Here is a 24383-nt window from a genome sequence, read left to right as displayed (position 1 = left end):
TTGATGGGGTGAGCGTGCCGTGGTGCATAATGCGGGAAGGACATCAAATCTGCCTGCTCCTTCTGCTATCCACGGGCTGTTCACAAAACCAGCCTAATATCCCTTCCCTCCAGATGCCTGCCAAAGACACGAACCTCTCCTGCTTTGTAATTCCTGCCCAGGAGGTTTGGGACGCAGATGAGAAGCTGTAGACTGAGGGGCCCTGTCTGGTCCTCTCTGGCTTCCTCCCCTTCCCCGGGGCAGCCCCAAGCACTGAGGCTCGGGATATTCCTGTTTCTCCTCTCTTCAGCAGGATTTAAGGTTCACCCAGCTGGTCCTCTGCCTGTTCACAGAGTGCGCAACCCAGCTGAGTATCCAGCCTCGAATATAAGCCCTCTAAACCCACCAGCTAAGCAATCTGCTATGTGCTGCAGTTTTGTGCAAATCCCAGCCCAAGTTACCCAAGCATGGGCACGGCCAGGCTGCCTCGATCGCAGCATCGAGCAGATCACACACTTCTACAGCGTGCAGCCAGTTGGAGATGTAAAGCCACCCACAGAGAGGAGCCTGCCCTGCACCAAATATGGGACGTTGCGTGAGTCAAAATGAGGGACACCAGAAAATAATAGACTTCGCATGAAGAAGAGCAATAATTTGCAGCTGTAAACCACCTTTCATCTACAGATCACAGAGGCGTCTCAAGCACTAATTAACACAGCCTTGCAGCATCCCTGCCCCATAACTAGCGCGGGGCGATGGTTATTCCATCCGCTGGCACGTGGCCACGTGTCCTTGCAGGCACCTGCAAGAGGGAACTGGCTTGCAAGGTTGGTCCTGTTCCACTTCTCATGGCCGCGTTGGAGGTGCCTGGGCACCTGTGCCAAAACGCTGGTGTGTCCCCCGAGTGTGTGCAGGTCTGGTGTCTGCTCCCGCAGCAGGCGGGTGAAGATGGGCCAGGGCTTTGCACCAGTAAATGGACACGGGGAGCAGAACCCACTCTGGATCCAATCCATCGATGCCTTGTTTTTTGTTCGATATTTTCCATGTGGAAGTCACTATTTAGCTTGAAGAAAACTTGAGTGAGGAAGGTAAGCCCTTCCAGCAGCAAAGAGCCCTAGCAGGGTTGTAAATAAAGTATAGTGGGAAAGTTTCCAATCTCCTAAAGATTTCATAAGTTTATGTGTGTGTGTATGTGTGCATGTATATATATTTAAAATATATATATTTAAATGTATATAAAAATATATAACTATATATATTTTAAAATACATATATTTACAGAATATTTTTTAAAAAGCTAGAGTTCTTTAACCTTACTAGTTATCTATGTAAAGTTGGAGACACACCCAAAGCACTTGTTAACTCAGGCACGGAGCAGAGAAGACAGATTCACAAGGATCTGTACGTGGGGTTGTTCGTATCCCTCAGGCAGCACGTGGAAACCTGGCCAGTCCCAGCCTCAGTCCCCTGCTTCCCTGAGTTGAGACATCTTTCCTAGGGAAATGAAATATGCTTTTCTGGGGAGAATTTAAGTGTGAGAGAGGGAGAGAAGTGGCATAATCAGGAAAGTTCCCAGTTAGCTGTAAGTGTACCAGACTCGTCTTCCCTCCCCGTGGGCTGGGTATCTACAACACACACCCTGCAGCACGCTGGTGCCTGAAGGATACAACATGAGACTGTGGGCTCCAAAACTTGTCTATTTTGAGTTGTCAGTGAGCAAAATGAAGCAGAAGTTACTGGGCTGTATGTGGGAACTGAAATGTAAGACTGTGAAATATGGGAGAGGGGAATCAGACTGGGTAGTCTCTCTCTGCATTCAAAACATCTACGAACATTGTGGAAATACTGCGTGTGATCATTTTGCATGGCTGAAAATAGCTCTGCAAGGTGCTGGGTGACAGGGCAAGCAAGCCCCCGGCATCGCCCGGCTCCCAGCACTGCTTTACTGTCACACCAGGAGCTTTGCTGTACAAAGAAAGCACAGCTGGAGTCTGCTGCTTTGTCCATGTTACAAGCAGGTAAATTAAAGGTTAGAGAGATTGTAATTTGCTTCAGGACACAGAGAATATCGGGGCAGGAGTGAGACCTGCGAGCCCTCGCTGACAGTCCCTTGCTCTGACTTCTGCATGATGTGGGATTTGTTTCCCTCGTTAAAAATAACCTTGTTTATAACCTCTGTTTCATGATTCAGCTTTTCTGCAGTCAACAACTGATCACCATCAAAGCAGGGCAGCATCAGATTGCAGGAGGAAGATGCAATAGGCTGTTGCAGCTCAGGGATGCTCCTTGCAAAGGGCGGTTTGATTGAGGAAATGAGGAATACCTTGTCAAAGGGCTGCTCTTTTTGGAGAGGAGTTCTCCTCTCTGAGATCAGTGGGCCAAATCCTGAACTGCCTGGAGCTCCTGTTGTGCAAATCCCCACCCATGGCTTCTGCCCTGCCAGAAACACCGGTGCCTCATCACCATGAACGTGGCCCTGTGCAGGCCCAAAGGTACAGACAAATGTGGTTTTCCTGGTTCCTCTCCTCCTTCTTGCCTGTGGGTCAGAGCATCAGACATGCATTGCTCTGCATATGGCGACCCGGAGCCTTACCAGTGGCACAGCTACCAGTTTTACGTCTAAAGCAAGACCCATTGCCAAGAAAAATCTCCTAGGAAGTCCCACACGCCCGCTTTTATTCCTCGCACTGCGGTGTGATGCGAGCGTCTCATGAGCAGCACAGCTCTCCTGGCTTTTAAGGACCACGTTGCCAGGGTTTGCTCGCTGCTGTATTACCTTGCCTGCAAAAATCAGGCTACACAGCTGCAGTCCTCATCCCATTTAGCAGATGGGGAAGCGGAGGCACAAAATGATGAGGATTTTCTAAAAGCATCTGGTGATTTTTGGCTAGCTCAGGATTAACTTGCCACTTTCAGATGGGTCAGCCCACCAGCTGCTTCAGCCACTGCTGGCCCAAATGATGTGCCCATGGCCACACAAATAATCGGTAGCAGAGACAGAAGCCAGACACCCTGAGACACAGGCCTGTGATGCAAATTTGAGCTCGTCCTTCCTTTTTTAGGAGCTAATCCTTTGTTCTTGCAGCAAGAGGAATTTTCCATAAATATGGGGTTTTTTTTTTTGTTTTACACATCATCGTGTGTTTAATGTTTAACAGTGGGATCATTATGGTTTTATTAGCAGTATGTAATGCTTTTTCATCTTCAACTGACTTTGCAAACATTAACTAATTGATCTCAACTATGAATCAGTGGCGGTAACTAGGAAGAGAGGAGAAGTGATCTGCTCCTGGTCACGGGGGAAGTGGTTGTCAGAACAGAGTGCAGAAATTAGGGCTCCCGCTTTGCTCCTCAGACCACGCAGACCGGCGGGTTTATTACAGCCATTTCCATTCGTGCTGCTGTCAGGGAGGGCCATTCTGTGTGCAATAAACAACCCTCGGCTGCTTCTTTCTGCTTCTGGTTGAGCTCACGCTTGACAAAATGTAGCAAATGTCACCGAACCCCATAAAACACTGATTTAAAAAAAAAAAATATGCAATTGACTTTGTTTTCTTCAGCGATCCAGTAGTTGCTGGTTGTTTTCAGCTCACCCTAACAAAATGCATAATTAAATTCTCTATATTGGTGGGAATGAGATGCTAAAGTCCGAAATGAGTGGGGATGCTTGCAGCCAAAGCCTGTGAGGTTTTTAAGGGCCACATTGGCAAAGACTGACTTGAAGCATCCTGAAGACGGCTGCCAGGAAATTAGCTCCTCATTTGCAGTATGCAGAACATGTACGACGGTTTTATGATTTACTCTCTCATCTGCTTCACATTGCGCCTGTTTTCCCTTGCGACTGTCCTGGCGTACGCAATTTTCTGTTGCAAAACAGGAGTGAAAATGAGCACTGCAGTGTGGAAGAGCTGTGCCGCTACCCAGGTAAGGGTGGCCAAGCCTGGCAGGGACACGGCCCCTCTGCAGGGGGGAGTGACAACAGCTTTGGGGACGGAGGGGACACAGCAGGGGGATGTGATGGTGGCTTTGGGGACAGATGAGATGCGGTTGGGGGGATATGATGGGCGACAGAGGGGATGGATACAACCCCACGGTGAGGGGATGCAGTGATGACTTTGGAGATGAGGGTGGGCGCAGTGGGGGAATGTGATGGTGGGTTTGGGGACAGCGGGGACACAGTGGGGGATGTGATGGTGGCTTTGGAGGCAGGGTGGAGGTGTGATGGTGGCTTTGGGGACCACGGGGACACAGCGAGGAGGCGTGATGGTGGCTTTGGGGACAGTGGGGGTGCAGCCCCTCAGCAGGTGGCTGTGGTTGTGCTTTGGGGACAGGGTGGAGATGTGATGGTGGCTTTGGGGACAGTGGGGACACAGGGAGGAGGTGCGATGGTGGCTTTGGGGACAGCGAGGACACAGCGAGGAGGCGTGATGGTGGCTTTGGGGACAGGGTGGAGGTGTGACAGTGGCTTTGGGGACAGTGGGGGTGCAGACCCTCAGCAGCGGGCTGTGGCGGCGGCTTTGGGGACAGGGTGGACACGGCGGGGAGGGTGCGGCGGTGGCTTGGGGGTCCTGCGCCCGGGAAGAGGTGCGGGTGCTGGGCCCGGCTCCCCCTCCGCGGCGCCGGAGGGTGCCCGTGCCAGGCCGGCGCGGGGGGCAGCGGCAACCCCGCAGCCGCGGGAGCGGCTGTCCGGGAGCCCGGAGGGGCAGCACCGACCAGCAGACCCGCCCGCGGGGCCCGGGAGCGCCGCCGCACGGGTGGGCCGCCGCTCGCCCCGCACCGGCCGCCGGGTCGGGCCGGGCCTGCTCGGCGCGGCGCGGCCGGCCGGTTGCCATGGCAGCAGCCAGGCGGCGCGGCGGCGCGCGCGGCCGGCGGGGCGCGGCGCGGCGCGGCCCCGGAGCGTACCATGTGCGCCCGGCGGCGGGAGGCGGCGGAGCGGCCACGACGGCGGCGGCTGCTGCCCTGCTAGCTCCGCCACGGCGGGCCCGGCGACCAGGAGCCGCTGCGTCAATGTAACGGCAGCGGAGGGCGGGGGGGGGGGGCGCCGCTGAGTGGCATTTCCACGCCGCGCGTGGCCGCCAGCCGCGGGGAAGGGGGGGTGGGGGGGGCGGAGGGCGGGCGGGAGGCGTAAAAAGGGCGGCGCGCAGCCGGCCCCCGCGCTAAACCGGCCCCCGTGGCTCGCCCCGTGCCGCCGCGCGTGGCACGGTGCGGCCGCCCGCTGCCTGCTAGCGCCGCCGCCGCTGAGGTAAGGCCGGGCCCGGCCGCGGAGGGGCCGGCTGCCGCCCGCCGAGCCGCGGGGCGCCCGGGGACGGAGGGGAGGGGAGGGGAGGGAAGGGGGTGGGGGGCGTGCTCGTCCCGGGCTCGGCGGCCGCTGGCGGGTGTCCCGGGAGCGGCGGCGGGCTGGCCCGGGGGTGCCGGCGCGGCTCCTCGGCGGCTCCTCGCTCCTTTGTCTGCTGGCGGCGGGGCCGGGCCGCGGCCCCGCTCCGCCGGCTGCGGGAGCGGCTGCGGGGGGCGGCCGGCGCGACGCGGTGCATTGCCAGGGCGCCGCTTCCTTCGTAAAAAACAAACGCTGAGAAAACCCGTAGCCAAAGTAATTTTTGCAGCCGAAAGTGTGGCAGGCGCTGTCTTACCCCTGAGCGCCTGGTAGCGTAGTGAAATGGACTCAACTCAGGCAGGGCTGAAGCGGACTTTTACTTCTGAAAAAGCGGCACAAACTGTCTGGAGGAGTCCCCTGCCGCTGCAGCAGCGAGAGAGGGGCCTGAGGCGAGGGGGATTTTTTTTCCCTTTCTTTTTTTTTTTTTTTTTTTGACTCTTAGGAAGACATGCGCATTTGTTCATTCTTGCCACCGCACTGGAGTCTGCCTAGAAACAAAGAACACAGCCTGGCGAAGTTGATGCTGGCTCCGAAAGTGTCTGGCTTTTTTTTTTTTTGCCTCATTTACTTGTGCCGTAGTTAAAAGCCTCGAGATATTTCCTTGAATTATTCCCATGTGCCTGCTGATGAAAACCCCCCTACTTCCACCCTTACCCCCCCCCTCGACCCTACCAGGCCAGGTCTACGCATTTTGGAAAGTGCAGCCATGATAGATAGAGCAACTTCTCCCATTTTCACCCAGCCCCGTGGTATGACAGTTCACGGTAGGTGTGCCTTCCGACGGGGAGCCACCCCCTTGCTGAATCATCGCGGAGCGATGGCCGGACAGCTCGTCCGCTCAGGGAACAAAATATTCCCCTGTAGAGCATGAGGCGGTGGCGAGGCGAGGCGAGACGCAAGTAAGAGACCTGTTAGCATTCGGCTCAGGCGCGGGCAAACGGTTGCAGGGAGAAAACCTTTCCCTTTCATGGCAGCGGGAGCTGCGGATGCGGTTTTGAGCTCAAAGGCGAGATGCACGCTGCTGTAAGGAACGTCCCCTGCCTTTGAGGTAGTGAAACTCCGAGGGCCTCATCCTGTAGCTTTTGCTTCTCTGAAAACTCCTTTCTTGCACGGATAGGCTCCGTGCGAGATCAGCAGCTGGCTCAGGGAGCGACGTGTGAATTTGTGGTATTGTGCAGCAGTGGTTATTAGCAGTAATCTTGTAATGCGTTTGCACAGACAGGCGTGTGAGCAGTAGTGTTGTGTCCGTCCTATTTGCCTAAAACTAGTTTGTTCTGTGCTGGTGAAAGTCATTGCCTTCATTACCGCAAGGAAATAATGACTTTACCTTTTACCTTTGGGGGACTTGGGGTGCGCGTGTGTCAGATGCTGAAGTGTTGCTGGGTATCCCTGTCTTTATTTAAAGGACGCCAAAAAGTACAGGAGTGAGAGGTGGGATGAGCAATTTTGAGCTGGGCTGTATCAGGCAAGACTAAATTGCAGCAGTTGTTGGATGTGTAATGTCATCCTGTAATTAGAGCAAGGTAATAGTCTATACCGTGTTGAAACTATCGCGTGCCTGAGTTGGAGCAGTCTGAATTAAGCTAGTTCTTCTGGGATTGTGCAGAAACAGAAGTAATGCAGTTAAAGTTTCCATACAGCAGCTTCCATGGGGTTGCAGAGATGTTTTCCCCCTATGGGTCCTCCTTGCGGGTATTTTGCTTTTAAGGTAGTACATGGAGGCTGCAGTAGTGCTGCTCTTCAGGTTGGAGAAGTGCCTTATGTGGCATGGTCCTGCTCCTTAGAGCTTTATTTACAAATGAAGGTCCAGATCATGCATCTCAGCCCTGGGGCAGGGGGGAAACTCCTGAAGGAAGGACTTAGGTGTTCAGCTTTGTGCAGAACTGAAGGATTTAAAGGACTCTGTAATTTGGTCTTAAAACTTCCCTGCCCCCACTGCTCTCTATATCCCCAAAAAGATGTGTGTTAGCAAGTAGTCTGGTGGAGAGCCCGCAGGCTGGGGTCTTTCCAGCGCTCCTGCCAGTGGGGCAGGATCCTCGCGGGGCTCTCAAGCTGCTCCGGTTTGCTGTAGGGTTGTACTAGTGCGGTACAGTCATGAACAGGCAGACCTGGGAGGCTGTGCAGAGTTACGGTGTGTGGGCACCAGCCCTTCGCACGGATGCTAATTTCCCTTGGTGTGTGCCTGTGTATATATATAGACATGGTACATATTTAAATGAAGTCATTTTAAAGTAGTGATGGCCCAGAAAAGTTTGAGAGCTATTTCAGCATTTGAGTGTTTCTCTCTGAAAGACAATGGACTGTGCAGAAGCTTCTAGGTATTATGGGATGCGCTTACAGTAGGAGAAGGTGCAGTCTGCTCTCGGGTGCAGTCAGCCTTCCCAGAAGCGGCTGAGTTTTATGTACGCACCTGGTTCAGCCTGCATACGGCCGTATGTCTGTAGTGGGTCTGGTGCTGTCTTCCAGGTGGTTTGGGATATACTGCCAGGGCCCAAAGCAGACCTGGTGGTCAGCGAGGAAATTAGCCCCTCGGTGCTGTAACCTCTGTGCTGCTCAGCCTCCTGCAGCATCTGGCCAGGTCAGGAGAAGTCAGGGTCCTTCCCTGACTTCCCAGAAGTCACATCCTTCCCACCGCCATGGGGGAGTGAGGGATCCCCATGGAGAAAGAGGGAGCAGATCTGGGGCTGCCATTCTTCCCTCCCAGTGCTGGCCCATGTGCTGCAGGAAGGTTACTGGCAAGTAGGAATGCTGGGCAGTGGTCCATCTGAGGTGTTGGGGTGTTGCATTCACATAGAGGATTTTCTAGTGGTTTTCGTGCCCAGTTTCACTTCACGAGTAGCAGTGGCCTGCTCTGCGTCCTCCTTGTCTGTTGGGGAATGGCTGGCATAAGGCTTAAATGTTATTCTTAGATTTTTACAGACCTGGAAGTTTTCTCCTGGGCTTGCCCCATCTTAGCAGGATGAATACATAGAACTTCGAGTTTTGCACTTGTGCTGCCACGAGGTGAGGTTTTGAGAGGCTCTTCTGCGGGTTTAAGGGAATCTCAAAGTGGGACTTAAAAACTTGTGACTGCAAAGGTGGGGAGGAGGTTGGCGTTCTTAACTTTTGCAGTATAGCTTGCAAATCAGTTTTGAAGCTGGTGCTGTGGTGGAAAAAGTGGTCTCGCTTCCAGCCCTTTGCTCCAGTCTCTTCACCATCGTTGTGGATTGAGAATAACCTTGCAGAATAACAAGAAAGCAAGCGATGCTCATTTTAGCCATCACTGCTTTCTTGATATGCTTCTCCATGTGGCTGCAGAAACACTTGTGTTGGCACAAGGACCTGGGGTGCACAGGCAGGACAGGATGAGGCTGGACTTTTATTAGCAGCACTGGCTTATGCCGAGTTAAACTGGTGGCAAAACTGCACTGCTAGTGTCTTGCAAGTGTGTATGTCTTCGTGCACAAGTCAAACCATGGCTCTCCTAGTCATCAGTGCCTGCAGCTTAGTCAGGAGCCTGAAAGCAAATGAAGAGTTTCTTTGTGGCTAATGCAGGCACAGGTGATGATGACGAATCTGCAGGCAGGATTTGGTGACTGATGCCTGCAGCAGGACACCCCTGCCGTGCTGGTGGTGAGAGCTTGGCTTTGGCAGTGGAGCAAACCATTGCGTGACTCAGACATGTTGGGAAAGAGTACGCAGCCTTCATAGGAGCAGGCTTTTCTGACCATGAACATACTGGAAGTCACGTGTGGAAACTCAAATGAGTACTAGAAACACGAGGCTGCTTATTGAAAGGGAGGCTGTGCACTGAAAAGCAGAGTTTGCTTAGATCCCGGTTTCCGAAGGTGGTCATAGGAGCTGTGGCTCTCTTGCTGTGCTCTGAAAACAGAGTGCAAGCATCCAGCCAAAGAAGAACTGCCACCCCAGACAGACATGGCACCCCGCATTTGGGTTACCCAGGTCCAGACTCCAAGCACCCAGCAGGAAAAATGTGAGAAAAATCTTCTGCAACATGATAGAAACACTTAGCTGGGGAGTGATCTCAGCCTGTAAGCAGGGGGGAGAGGATGTCTTTATGGAACAGTGTGTGTTTGCCCTTGAAATCCCTTAAAAGCTCTGAAGCTCAAGCTTGCTTGATTTGCTGTGTTTGCCATATGTAATATTTCGGTGAGAAGTTTCAATTCAGTGTGGATGAGTTGATGCAGGAGGAGTTGTTCCCTTTTGGGTGATAGGGAACCAGTTACTCATGTGTAATGCGCTGGCTTGCTTGCTAGACTGGTTTTTTGGTGAGTTTCTTTTTAATCAGTGTATTCCAGACCTCTCGGCAGTGCATGCATCCTTCTCTAGGGCAATGCTCAGGTCCTAATTTGTCATACGATTTAAGCACAGACTTGTTCCTCTTGCTGAAGCGCAGTCTTTAAGCCAGAGCATTTATAACAACACATTTTGTAATTGTTTGTTCACCTCTAATGCAGCATCACAGGTACCCCAGACTTTGTATGCATGTCTGCTCCTGGAATGGAGTTCCTTGTTGTGCCCACTAAGTATAGAAACAGTATAAACTGATCCTTTTAGTTTGTTTTCTCTAGGTTCCTGTGTGTGTGCAAATTGCTGCTCCGGGATGGATGGCTTGCCTGAATTTGTGCTTGCAATGCTTTTGCAGTTGGGCACCTCTTGCCTGCTAAGCTGTGGCAGCGCGTGTTGTTCTTTTAAAAGGTGTGTATCCTCCCCTTTTTCCATGCCATCTTCCAGGAAGCACTGTCTACCCCGAGCGATGTTATCTTCCCCCGTTTTAAATGGTGTCAGCAGATATTTATTTTTTCCCTTCTCCCATCCCGATGCTAAGTACCCACCATGGGAATGAGTTGTCTTGTATTACTCACATGGAGCAAATCTGTGGCTTGGCCTCCAAATTACATGGCCCTGCTCAGCAAGGGTGAGGTCCTCTGGAGCCCAAGTGAAGGTGCCAGCATCTCTTTGCCTGCTTTTTTTTTTTTTTTTTTTTTTTTGTAAAACACGTAGGCTGATAGCGAGCTGGAAAACCGGTGGCCTTCAGAGCTGGGTATTTTATGTCTGAGGGCTTCTGAATGCATAAAATCAGAGAGAATGTGTCTGTGTAATCCGATCTGCTCTTGAAAGCCTTGCGGAGGGCTGCATGCTGCAGACATAAGCCGTGTCAATAAGAACTCTATTCACCCTCAGAAAACAGCCTCGTGATCGCGTTTGACTGGCAGGCTTCCTAAGGGAGGGCCTTTTTTTGAGAAAGAGCTCTGATTTTTTGGCGGCACTTCTGACTGCCTTTTCGGACTCCCGCTTATTGTTCTTTCGTTGGCCTGATAAACTTGGATTTTTTTTCAGGGAGGTTGCTGGGGCAGAGGGAGGACTTCATGCAGCATGATAATGGGGGTGCGAGAGGGGTTTCCTTCCTCACAGTGCAATCCCTCCACCAAAGCAGCATTTAGGAGTGCGAAGGTGATGGATTTAAAAGAATATGAGGTAGGACTGGAGGCTGCTGCGTGCAGGAGAGTGTACTCGGAGGCATGCACAGGGTACTTGCTTGCAAAACAGTGGCACAGAATACCTGTCCTTGTAAAAGTCTTGAATGGTAATGCACAAAATGTGTGGTTGTGCATGTTTATGTGCTTTTTTCCCTCGGTTCTGCAGATGTCTGTATTACCCAGAAGTGTTGTTGGGTGAAATTCTGCTTTCGGTAATGCTGGCATAAATCTGCTGCGAAGGCAGTGTTGTACTATTGGCTGTAATTTTAATTGTTGCTATTATTTAAAAAAAAATTCACACGAGACAAAAATCTTATTCTGCTTTATGAAGTATTCTACACCTGGCATGTCATCTTTTAAAATCTTGTATGAAGAATCTGCTTGAGCTAGTAAAAATGACGCTTATAAGATTTTTCTGAAAGCAAAGTTTTAATCAAAATACCAGGTTCTGAGCTGCTGTTTAGTGTATAGCATTTGTGTAAATGGCATTTTCTGTTGCATTACACATGTGATATTCAGTGTATGCTCTGCTAAGGTCTTAAAGCCATTCTCTTTGCCGTTGAGTTACCAGTTTTAACAAAAGAGATGCTGGACTGTCGGTTTTGGCTGTTTTTTTTTTTCTTGCAGGTCCCTTGGTCTATCTGTCACTTTTGTTTTAAAGCTCTAGCTCCTTACTCAAGTGATGATTTGAAAATTAACTCATCTGTTTGTCTTTCTGGGTTATTCCTGTAGCTGCAAAGGAAAGCTTGAAAATATAATTAGGATGTAATATGCACAAGCTCAAAAAAAAGACAAAAAACAAAGTAATGCAAAGCTATTATTTAAAAGAAATGCAATTATGTTTTGAGCCAATTGAGGCTTGACTTAATTTCTTTGGGTTTGCTGGTGATGATGCAGTAAAACCAAAATTAACTCCTGAAATATGCCTGTCCTGAGTCAGGAATTTGGCTGGTGAAAATTGAGAGAGCCACCAGAAGAAGGGGAATCCCCTCACAGGGGAGCCTGGCCCTGTGTGGTTTGCAAATGGCTGCAGCATTTGGGGCGATTCCTGCAGTCCTGATTTCCCTGGCTTTTCCCAGCTGATTCCCCTTCAATAAAGGCCTGATCTTGCCTGCGAGAGCTTTAATAACAAACTCTGACTGGTTTAGGTGGGATTGGCCCCTGGGCAAATGGCGTGCAGACCCGGGCAGCCGCGGATGGGGCGAGCATGGGCAGGAAACGCTGGTTTCTCTGCTGCTGCTGCCGCTCGTAATGCGGGGAGGCCGCAGCTGGGTAATTTATTTTTACTTCCTGTTCCCAATCTGTTTGGGTCCAAAGTAGCCGTGTTTTTTCATATTAAGATGTTTGGCTTCATTCTGCAAGGCAGCAATAAATTTCATATCGTGCACAACGTGTTTCTTATATTTCAGAGACTCTTTATTGCTGCCTTTGACTTTTAATTTGGATGGTGAAACCTTTATTAGTACCTTTTTTTGTTGCATAGACCAGCTTTTCAAGGAAAACAGAAAGCTTTTTTTTTTTTTTTTTTTTTCCCCCCCCCTTTCTTTCTGTTTTGGAAAGAGCCTTTGAAATGGCTTGCAGGTCTGTAGCTGAGCAGAGGAAGGGAGCCGGCAGGTCTGGCTGCCGTGGCTGGCTCCTCGGCAGGCTCACAGGGAGATGGGGACACCTCAGCCTGCTTCTGTGCTCCTTGGTCACGAGGGGATAATGCTGGTGGAGTTAATTGAGATACTGGGATTTAATTCATTAATGTTTGTGAAGCATTTGGTGATCTTTTGGTGAAAGGTCCTGGGACTGGAGGGTGGTGGTTGTGCTGTGAAGGGCTGTAATGCCGGGAGGGACGGGTGGGTTGATGGACCAGTCGTTAAAGCAGTCCTAAAGGCTGGAATGGCGCATTGCCAAACATCTGCGGCTCGCTGATGGGGAAACCTGTCCCGTAAAGGAAAACCGGCTCCTGCAAACGAGCATCGCCTGCTCTGAGCTGTGGCTGGCTGCCGGGCTGCTGCTGGGAGTTGTTCTTCAGAGCGCTGGGTTAGTCCACAGCATGCAAAGAGTTACCACAGGCCATAAGATACAAAGCTGATGGAGAAGAGAGGACTGGGCTCTTCTCTGCATGGGCTGGGCAGCAAAAGGGCGTGGGCTTTTCTCCCCAAAATCTGGTCAAGACTCTTCATCAGTGCTGTTCACTCTTCTTAATCAAGTCACGCGGTTGTAGGATCTCCTACCCTGTCTACAGCCAGCAAGTCAGGATGGATAGATCTCTTTATAGCCATACCAGGTATCAGTGGGATCCTTTTAAATACAGTCTGAATGTTTTTAAATAAATAGTAATAAGCACTGCTGGCCCAGGGGGCTTGTGTTGCATCTTCAGATACATTTCAGTAAAGTTATTTTTGAGGTAGAAAAAAGAAACAGTAGCGTGGAGCCATCAGTAGGGTTACAGGTGGTCTGTCCTTCCTCCTCTGAAGCCTCCAGATGCTGGTGTTATATCCGACTGAGGAGGCCAGAGCACAGAGGTGTCTTGTGAAGTGTCTCCATGCCCAGATTTTGGCACTGACATCTCCACCTTGCCTTTGCACTTGACTCCTGGATCCACAACCGAATGCCTCCATCCTAGGTCCTTGGCTTGTTCCTTAGACCAAGTTCATGACCCGTGAATTCAGCTTGACTAATAACTCAGTGAAACGCTCAGTGCGACAACCGCAGTGCCCTTCCTTGAGCATAGTCTCGGTAACGAGCTAATGTCGGCTGTGCCCCGAGCGCCCAGGCGTGGTCTGGCTGATGCAGCAGCACCTTTCACGCGGTGCTTGAGGAAGCTATGCTACAGGTCATGTAAATGAGGCCGACCAGAGTGGGCTGCTCTCCCACAGGAGGAACAGCAAGCCCCTTCCCTCCTGCATATCTGCAGTGAGGTGACACCTCCCCTGCTGCTTCTGGATGCAACCAGCCTCCTCCACCTTTTTCAGAAGTGCAGGCAGGTTGTCCCCATTCCTCCCTGCCTGCTCTGCGCACCCCCTTGGACCAGTCTGCCCAGGGCAGCTGGCTTGGGTGGCTCTCACCTGGGACTGACCTCCTTCACTATGATTTTCAGGGTCTCCAGAGCAGTCAGCTGAATAGCTGTGATCCACGTCTCTTCTGAGACTGAGGAGATGAGTAGGGTGTGTGGGGCGGATTCTGCATGAGATTATATCAGCCTTGCTGAAGGGTGAGACCTGCTGGGTTGGGAACTTTCCAGCTCTGGTGACTGTGTTGTAATATGACGCATTCGGTAGCTGATGCTCAGATACCAAGGTTGGAATGAGGATGCTGCTGCTGAAAGGCAAATTCATTATGTGTCCGATGTTAGGTGGAGGGTTGTCCCTCTGACAAGACCCTGAGATCCATTCATAAGGTACAGGGAAGTTTCTGGTGTGTCTAACAACAGATTTACTTATTTTCTGTACAGTGCCACAATCTTGTTCCTCTAGAGATACCAGGATTTGTAAATTTAGCCCAGCTGTAGAGTGTGTCCTAGATGCCCTTAGTTGGGCGATGACACCATTTTGCATGCCAGCTTAGATGAGAAACAGTTTCTCCCCCGGATCTTGGAGCCTCTCCACCTGCTCAGCCAACCTGGGGGATGCAATACCTGGCGACTTCTGGATGGGAAGAGCGTTTGGTTGCAAAATACTGTGGGATTCATCCCTATCACAGGGTCTGCACCCAGTTCTTCCTGTGTGTTTCTAATGTACGTGACTTTCAGTGCACACAAGGAGAGACGCAAACTTGGGGAACGTGTGTTTTTGGGGGAATTGTGGAAGTCTCTTGAGAGAGGGGCATTGCTGAAGCCGAGCTGTTGGCTGCTCAAGCTCCCGGGCTGTGCAGAGTGCCCTTGGCCTTCATGGGTGCCACGAGGAGCTGAGCCTGCCGTTTCATGCCCTTCAAATGGGTTTTGGCACTGAAAGGTGCACTCTCTTTCCTCCCTGCTGCTGTCCTCATTCCTCTGCCTTGTGCTTGGTCTCATGAATGCTTGTCTGGGCCAAGGGAGCGAGGGCAGGAATGAGGCCTGGGCCCCACGGGAGGGCAGAGCTGCCCTGGCCATTGCAGCCCGTGCTTGAGTCAGCTGGAAATGGTGGTGAAATCAGAGCTGGAGGATGCCCAGGCCTGCAGGAGAGCGTCTGTGTGGGTGGGGCTGAGCTGGTCACTGATGGCCGTTTGCAAGGTGGTGGGGTTTTTTTAATTCAATAAAATGCTAACTCTTATTAGAGTAATGCTTAATACAGCCATTACATAAGGCCGTGAGCTAAGGCAGGTGCCTTTTACCAGCAGTAACTCCCTTTCTGAAACAAAAGGACTGGACAGTTGAGATGGACTGATCCTATGCTATGGTAATTCACCACAAACCATGTTTCAAATAACTGCCCTCTGATCCCTGCTCTGTAGGCTTGGGGCTGTGTTGGCTTGCCTTTTCGATGTGGGACTAGGAGAACAAACTGGGAAGGCTGGAGCTTGGGGCCGCAGCCCAGCCAAGCACTCTAGATTTGGGGTTGACAGGCAGGAATTAGCAGTTTTTTTGCTGTGAAGTTCCCTTTCTTTCAGTAAAATGTAGATGCAAACGTGTGAGAAGTTTTTCACAGGAACATTCATGATGTTCAGCAGCAAACATGTGGCTGGTGATTTGCTTGACTGATGGCTTTCTTTTAAGCATCCTTAGATGCTTGTTTGTCAATAGGATGTTTGAGGAGAGGGATCTTACAGCTGAACTGGAACTTTCAAGTTTCAAAAGAAATTTTTTCTCCTGAGAGTAAATCTGTGCCTGACTTTGCTTCTGTTACTGTGCTCCATCTTCAATTTGCTGGTGCTAGCTTTAAAAATGTTTAATTCCTAGCGGGGTAATACAGGGCGCTGTTTTCAGTTCAAGTCAACGTTCACAAGGAGCAACCTGAACTTAAAATTGAATTTTGGTCACCAGTGACAGACACTTTTTGCTGGTCCCCTTTGCCTGCGGCATGCACTGATGCTGTGGCATGGCCAGGCTGGCGAGCGCTGTCGGTTCCCTCTCCCTGACAGAGCCCTGGGCACTCACTCCTTCCGCAGGAGTAACCCTGCTGCTGCGCTGGGGAGACTTTCTCCTTGCCTGTTGATAGGCAAAAAAGCCATTAGGACTGCAGAACTTGTTCGCAGAGTTATGCAGCAATTGCCAAAAAAAAAAAAGGGGGGGAAGATAGGATGCTTGTTAAATTAACACTACAAATGCCTTTTTTTAGGATGCCTAGTACAACAAAACTGCCGAGGAGAAGTCCATTATGGTGATTATAGTCCAAATATAACATCTTTGTGATAGGCAGAAAGTGAAGCTGACTACAAATGGGAGTGATACTGAGAGGAAGGCAGAAAACTTAATATTCTGAATGATAGAAGAATGAATTTAAATTCATTTAATGTCAGTAATCTTTGTATTATTAGCTATAATCTGCTTCTGAGAAGCATACAGGCTTGACTTTTTTTTTTTTTTTTCCTCTCCATAGAACTGCATTAGTAAGAACAGAGTGTTTCTCCTGACCTCTGCCTTTAGACTGTGAGCTCCCAAGAGCACAAATTTTTCTTCTGTATTTTTGGACAGCGTCTGCAGGTAGTGAAAGCTGCCACAAATAAATAGCAATGCTGGCAGCATGTTACTGCAGTCCCAGATCACTTAACAAGGGTCTAATCCTGTGTGATGCTTACAGGGGGGTGGACCTAGGGCTGTAGTCTTATATTGGGTGCGTGGATGTTTTTAGGATGGTCTTAAACCTGTGCGTTGCCAAAGTGGTTCTCAGCAGGGTGATCTCGGGAGGAAACCTGCTAGCTGCGAAAGTGAGGGGGGGTGCAGGCTGCTGTATTTTTGGATGCACAGCTTTCTGGGGGCCGTACCAGAGGGGAGATAAAAATGCAACAGTAGATGTACTTGATGCAGTATCGTTAGCTGGATTGTAGAGACAAAGAGGTGAGACTGGCTTGTTGTTTTGAGCCTTTAATGTGGGGAGAGAGTGCTGTAGCACAGCAGCAGCATCTGACACCTTCAGGTGGGAGGTTATCACGATCAACTTCGTGCATATCCTGGTTCTGAGAAAGAGAGCTGGTGCACGCGAGTTTGCTTAGGTTTCTGCAAGAATGTGATGTTGCTCATCGTGGAGATTCAGGCAACCGAAACGAGAGAGAGAGAATTAAAGCATGAGATCTGCTTGCTCATGACCTGAATCCCCTAATCACAGCCTCGCGTAAGTGAAGATCTTAGGCTGGGTTGAGTAGAGGGCATCTCCACACAGGAAAATGTACATCCGCCCTCTGTCTCCCAGAATTAGAGCTTACTCGTGATGAAATATTGTTGTAAGGGCCTTAAACCTTGCCTTAAACCAGACCTGCTGTCTGTGACATTGCTTCCCCTGCGGCAGGCACGTAGTAGGCCCCTCGGTGAAGATAGGTGTGTGCTACCCGAGCTCCCCGTCCCCAGGAAACCTCCTCCGGGTGCCAGAAGCACATCCCAGTGAGTTCGTGCCTTCTGGAACTGGTCCTTAATTTCATGGACTTGGATTAGAGCCTTAGTTGTATTTAATTTAAGGTTTGTGCTGCTACTTTTCTGTTCTTTAATCTGGGAAGTAACATTGTGGCGGTTCATGTGACAGTGTGGCCACTTTCACTGACACCATAATTTGCTTTTGAGCGTGGATGGTTTTTGTAGGGTGCCCCACTAATGCCAAGACAGTGGTAATCCCATGCTTTCAGCTTCGTGTTTGGTTTATTCCGGGTTGTAAGGCTGCAGCCAGCGATGTAAGGCTAGCTGTTTTTTCAAGGAGGTAGCTAAACTGAAAAATCAATTTAAAAAAAAAAAAAAAAGAATTTATTCCACTTCAGGTGGCTTCAGCAAAAAAAAACCTGAAAAAATTGTCATCCTGTTTTTGGCATGGAGGTGAAGGGAAGAGCTTCTTTTGGTGGAAAGATACATTGTTTATTCATTAGATGAGAGGTAGAGATGTTTCAGCTAAGGGGTGGAGGAAAAAAGAAAAGAAAAACAAGGAGGGAAGAAGCCCAATGCTCCTTGTCTTTTGGAAAGAAATGCTTCAGTTTTTCTTTTGAAGCAGTCTGGTAATTCAGGTTAGTCACTGTAAAACTGAATAAATAATTTCTCTGAAAAGCACTGCCTAGCTTGCAATCATAGCAGATAGAAAGGCAGATTAAAGTATTTCATAAAAGGACTTTAAAAGCACCTTTGGCTCAAATCTGTGGTAGTGTAAACTGAGGGAGCATCTCTGATTTTTCTGTTACCTGAGGATCTGACTTTTATCTTGTTTTTAATCTCTTTTTCTCTCCCTCCCCTCCTTCTCCCACAATATGAAAGGTGCATCTGTATGGAGGATTTCTTGTAGCACACATTCAAGGACTGTTTTGGAGCTCAGAGAATTTGATCCAGAGGCTCCTCCTAGCCTCGGTGAGGTTTTGTTTTTTTTACAGCTCCAGGAGAGTATTGGTTCAGAATCATGTCAGATACAGATAAGTGGGGCTTTGAACATCCCCCACAAACACTTAAAGAAAATACCATGCAAATGTCTTTGAGAGCCAAGAAACACCTGTGTTGTTGCCTGAAGGTTGAATCCACAGCTAGCTGCCGCCTTGGAATAAGCTGATAACAGATTAGTTGCTAATATCTCATTCATGGGTTTATATTTCCACTGCTGCTATTGATATGTGACCGGGGTTGAGGTTTTTGGGTCATGAGGTGGAGCGCATGAACTGGATCCCATTCAGTCTTGATACCCTGTTTATCTGATGTGTTTGGGTGAGACAGAACAAGCTGTTGTCCATCCACCTCCAGCCTGTGACTCCTGTGTGTTGGCCATGCAGGGTGGGGACAGCAAGGAACATGTCAAGCGTGACATACTGGAAGAGCCATAAGCTAGCTCTTACTTTGACCGTACTGTTGCAGCAAGTTGCTGGGCTCTGCCTGGTGAGGCACTGTTGGAGGGTGACATGGCAGCTGGTTGAAGTTCTTTGTCTTCAGTTAGTGTCCCATGTTGATGTTTTGTGATTCTGCTGAAGGATGAATAAGGCTCAAGGCCAGGTTGGATGGGGCTTTGAGCAACCTGATCTAGTTGAAGGTATCCCTGCCCATGGCAGGGGGATTGGAACTAGATTATTTTTAAGGTCCCTTCCAACCCAAACTATTCTATTCTAGTCTTTAGATGAAGCTGGATGTATCAGATGTGGCTATGGTTTTGGTGTGAGGCCAGGGCTGCATCTGAGAAAACTTTGGGGACTGTTGATTGAAGGTTCGTGTCCTGTTGGGTGAGCTCTGGAGTAGGGGTTTACGTTGCAGAACATAAAGCACGTTTTACATTTGCTTTTTGGCTCTTGAATGTATGTGTGTTTTTGAAGAACATGCAGTTCTGAGGGAGCCTTCCATCAATAATCATTAGTGTTTGTGCAGAGTGATCAAAAGAGTCTCCTGGCTCTGCAGACTGAAGGGGAGACTGAGTGTAGAGAGGCCCACGTTAGAGTCCCTGTGTGTTCACTCTGCCCTTAAGGTAAAGGATTAAGCTTGCAGAAAAGGAGCGAGGTCAGGTCTAGACCAAGAAGTAGACTCTGGAATCCAGCCAACAGTGTAAGTAAGGTTTTTCCTGTAACAGCATCCTAGATGTGGCAGTTGTGTTGACTTAGCTGAAATGAGGCTGACATCTGTAGGTCAGGCCTGATTAAAAGGGAAGGAGGGTGGAGAATAGCTCCATGGAGTAAAGAGGATTTAAAGATAACAGTGGGGGGAGATGCGTGGCCCTTACTTGCAGAATTTGGTTTGGCCTTGGGAATCTCACCCTGCCTGGGAGCAGGGAGAACCTGGTCCCTGGGTTCTTCGCTAGCCCCCAGAGCACTGTGGCTGCTGCTCCCTTCTCCCCCAGTTCATGGATGTCTTCTCACCGATCCCTTCCCCCTAAGTCTGAGTTTTTGGATAGAAGTCTGACTTAAGCTCTCCTTTTCTGCTGTTCAAGGGAAGCCTTCCACACAAGCCTTTGCTTTGCTGTAAAATCCTGCCATGAAGACAACACCCACCTCTGGCTTTGTTGTGTTACAGGGTTAAGTGTCCACATCTCTTGCTTGGTGCAGATGAAAGGTGGTGTATTGCTGAGCTGTGCTCTGTTGCTGAGTGTTATGTGTCGGAGGCTGCTTCAGAAAACGTTTCTGTGTTCCTTTTGACCTCTGTTGTGTCTTCCTGCCCACCTTCAGTTGTGCTGGCGGCTGAGGATGCTGAGAGAGGAGGAAAGAGGAGGATGATGGCACTTCAGAAGCAATAACCCATGTGCTTTACTAGAGCAGCATATTTTGTCCAAAACTGTGGTTCACGATCACTAGCTGCTGCTTAACTTACACATTGAGCATGCTGCTCTCAGAAGTGCTTTGATGCTGAGGATCCCCATCACTTGGGATGGGTGACCTGAGGCACAGAGGGGTGAGGTGGCACTACAAACAGTAGTATGAAGGAGCATGCCACCGCCAGAGTCAGGAATGCAATTTATCTGTACTTCTTGCTTGGAGACCTTCAGGGGCTGGTCTGCTGTTCTGATTTTTCCACGATGATTCCTTTCAGTGGAAAAATGGCTTATTTGATTAGATAAAAACTTCTGTGGTAAAAATCTGAAAGGAAGAGGGTGCTTGGCTTCTCCCTGAAGCAGGAGTTTTAGTTTCTAAATGAAAAACTTCCTTAGCAAGATAAAAATAGAGAATTACTTTATGGGGAAAGTACTCACTTCCCTACCAGCTCTGCTGAGCGGCCTTCAGCCATGAGGAAGCGGGGAAATGACCCTTAGCTCCCTTGGACCACAACCAGCCCTGGTGGTGTTCCAGTGAAGTAACTAGAGTTACACCAGGGCTGTGCTCTGGCCCTCTAAATTTAAGGGATACATGAATCCATATGAAAACTTAATTTTAAATCCTGCCAGGCACGGCTTCCCTCCTTGTAGGGCCTGCAGCCTGCATGGCACTGCATCATGAAGCACACACTATGTTGCGAGGCTCTTCACATTCAGGTGCTCAGTCCAGCTAAGCAGCACTGATAGCTGTGATGACCGCTCACATCAATCCATTAATAACTTTTATACTCAGGGAAATAACAGCATAAGCACTAGTGCCCTTGCATAGAGTTCTAGGCCTCTCTGTCAGGAGACTGGCAATTATTTGATGATTTTGTAGAAAATAAATTATCTCGGCTCTCATTGTAGTCCCTAAATTCATTTTCAGCTGTGACAAGAGCCAGGATTTAAGCCTGGGTCCCCAAAAGTAAAATGCAGTTAATTAGCCCACTCCATCATGTAGCCATTCTCAGTTAACAAAGGCAGTACGTTCAGCCAGACAGTTCTTGCTCACAAGTGATGCTAACCTTTTCAGCTGCACGTATGGCAGAGTATGCTTGCTCAGAGCCTGAAGTCCTTGTTTGCATCCCTTTTCAGCAGTGTTTCTTAACCCCTCTGCAAGCCCATTGTGATGCTGCCTGCCTCCAGTTGAGAGGCTTCTGGCACCAGTATGTGTTTTAAGCTTGAATAATGGTTTGTGTTAAGGCAGCGGCTGTGGGGTCCTACCAAGGTCAGAGTCTGCTGCAGAATGAAAGGGGAGAGGGTTTCTACCCTGAGGAGGTTGTAGCCCTCAGGACAAATACTCAGGTTGATGTGACATTAGTGTTATTAAAGGTAACTTGTGAGTTGGGTTCAAGGGCCGAAACCGCTTGATTTCTGGGCTGGAAGAAGGATGTGTAAGCCCTTGTCTGGAGTCTTGGCTTGCTGTTTCCACCAGACCAGATCTCCTTGCTGGCTGGAAGCTTGTTTGCATCAGACACTGATAAGCAAGAGCTGGGCTCTGAATGCTGCTGTGGTGGATCAGGTGTGGTGAGGTGTAGCTTGAAATAAACCAGTAAGAAAGAAGAACTGCTGTCACTGGGGGACTCTGCTGCACTGCTCCTGGCAGATCGGGGGAGGTGTTGGACGTTTTTGCTTGCCATCTCTCCATTGATTTGGGTTTAGAGGCTGGGGCAAGGCAGCATGCTTCCTGAGCAGCGTGATCCCTGAGCAGGGCAGGCTGTTGCGAAGTTTTCCTGCCTGGCCACTGACCTCAGGTAGGTCACTTAACTCTGTTCTTCTGCAAAGGGACTGCTCGGGTTAAAGTTTCTTGGCATTTGAGTCCTTTGCAGCACCATGATGTTGTACAGTTTCAAAATACTATTTTTCTTCCTTGTGCAAATATCTAAATTTGACTGTTGCCCCTCCAATGTCATAGGATTTAGTAAACTGGGGAGAGGGACGGTCCTTAGTCTAGGTATAACCATTGGCTGTAGTCTGTAGGAATGTGTCTGCAGTTTAAAAAGCACAGGGCCTTATTTTCAGACCCTGTCATCTATTTAGATCCAGCCTCTTCAGTACTTGGCTGCTTCCTGATATCTACACTTGCTGGTATTGTAATCCAGAGCTTGTGTGTGCAGGCAGTGCCATTTGGTTGAATGCAAGCCTTGCACAAAAAATCATCTGTATGTAGATACTAGAATGTGAACAGTGATGGCTGTGTGAGTGGATAGCAGGTCAAGACCCCCTGAAAATAGAAACATATTGATGTTGTTAGCAAAAGCTGTGGACCATGTTTTCCTTGAAAATTGTTATTCAATATTGTCCTTGGTGTCTTTTGAATTAAACATACCATAAGAGTCGGTTTGCTGGAATTTTGACTGTTCTGGAGGATTGGATATTGGGTAGTCATTATCAACAGCCGGAGAAGGCAGCATGACCTACTGAATAGACAGCAAGATGCATAGGCACTAGCAGCAGGGAAATCTAAGGCAAGAGAATGCATGGAAAAAATATGTACAAGGTAAAACTTGCGCAGCCAGCCCTTATGCAGCAAATAAAGCAAGGTCTTACTGACCTTGGCAGCTGTACAGGGCAGCCTTTGCATAAGAATGACTTGTGCTTAATATACTAGAGAAATTATTCAGGGACAAATATTCCTGTTTTCTGCGGTGCTGGGGATGCTGTCTTCTTCTGTCTCCAGTTGCAACACAGAAACCAAATGCATTGCAGACAGGGTAAGAGGAGCACCCGACCCCCCTCAAGTAATTCCAGTTCTGCTTCCCATGGCTTGGAGAAGGAAATCTGGTACTGTCCTCCTGGCGAAGCTGGACCCTTCCAGTGCCTTACAGCAGCCACCTTTGAAGGCTGGCAGTGGCTGGATATAAAGGCAGCGTGATGGGTGTCTTCCTTAATTAGTCCACGTGGTTTGCATCTGCTAATAAGAGATCTGCTAGACTCGGGGATCAGAGAAGTGCTTTGCTCTCCATGTTGTGTTGCAGTGAAGCAAGCAGAGGGATCTAGACCTGCAGGCTGGTTAAATGCTGGGAGATACTGAGCCAGCAAAGCTTTACTTTCCCTGATAGACCCGGCAGCATTTTCTGTGCCCCAGTGTTTTTGTGCAGCTCTTGGACAGGCCAAGCCCAGCTCACCCGCTGCTCAGCGTGGGCAGGAGTTACGATGGAGCGTATACACGGTGGCTTCCCGCATCAGAGCCCGGTCCCCCTCCAGCCGAGGTGGAGGTGGGACAGATGGATGGCGAGCTGGCTGGAGTCTCCGCTCCCCACGTCCTGGGGCCAGGCCAGTCCCCGTGCCACCACCGGGGCCAGGTCTGCGCCTGTGCGTCTCTGCCGGTGGTGTTGCTTACTAAACCTTGCTGCTTACTCAGTACCACTGTTTTTCATGGATTTTTCTTTCTCTTCCTCTCCCACTGGAGAGATCAGCCCCGTAAACTCCTGTGTTCAAGAGCAAAGCTATCTTGAGGGTTTTGGCAGAGCAAGGTCTCCAAGGTCCCTCTATTGGGAGAGGGCCAGAGATGGTGTTTGTTGATATTGATCATGGGAAATGTAATTAATGTGGGTATAAAGTGTTAAATGTTAAATTAAAATGGGAGATTTAAAGCAGTCAATAGATCAATTCCGAGGCTGGGACGAAATGCTCAGACTTTCAAACAATAATCAGATTTCCAATAAAATCTCCGCTGTGTGTAATTAAAGGGGTTGAAATATTAAATCGGGTGTTAAGGGAGTGATATTTAGATTATGTTGAAAGAACAAAGATCCAGACAAAAAGAGCCCTCCTGTCTGCAGGCAGAGCCCCTGGCTGGGCAGAAATGGTGTGGAGCTTGGGGGATGTACTGAACTAGCGACTAAAACCACAAAAAGAGGAGAATGATGGGAAGACTGGAAAAATCCATGCTGCAGTCCTGAACATCTGCCTGGATGGAGACAAGACCATTTGGACCCGATAGCTCCCTTGTAGTCTGATAGCACTTGTAAGACCTTGGTCTATCCATGTGCACGGACATCGACACCTGAGGTCCTCTTCTTGGCGAGTCAGCCTTCCAGAGGAGTGAGGACAGCATGTTAAACCCACCCCAGCAGGAAGTACTGCCATACAAAAGGCTTCCCAAGAATTAAAAATACTGATTACCAACTGCCACCGTGTTTCAGTGATATCCCAGCTAGTCAATAAGAGCAAAGGCATGCAGTTGATCTTTTG

At 49.5% G+C, this 24383-nt stretch overlaps 1 protein-coding gene across 11 annotated transcripts in view; it reads left to right on the top strand.

Annotated features, from left to right (window-relative positions):
* The first annotated feature begins 4858 nt into the window (after positions 1-4858).
* MBNL3 (muscleblind like splicing regulator 3) overlaps positions 4859-24383 on the top strand; it is a 97589-nt gene continuing 78064 nt past the window's right edge. For 7 of the 11 annotated variants that reach the window (XR_015702688.1, XR_015702687.1, XM_087748993.1 and 4 more), the window contains exon 1: positions 5093-5221. The gene's annotated coding sequence lies outside the window, so the exon portion shown is untranslated. Of the gene's footprint in view, positions 4989-5092; positions 5222-6171; positions 6250-24383 lie in introns of those variants that run through there. The other 4 variants (XM_087748988.1, XM_087748998.1, XM_087748999.1 and 1 more) reach the window with 4 other exon arrangements.

This window comes from Nipponia nippon, unplaced genomic scaffold, assembly GCF_047370975.1.
Source record: "Nipponia nippon isolate SJK-2023a ecotype South Korea unplaced genomic scaffold, ASM4737097v1 scaffold_12, whole genome shotgun sequence".
Lineage (NCBI taxonomy): Eukaryota > Metazoa > Chordata > Aves > Pelecaniformes > Threskiornithidae > Nipponia > Nipponia nippon.
This window is presented reverse-complemented; position numbering and strand designations above follow the sequence as displayed.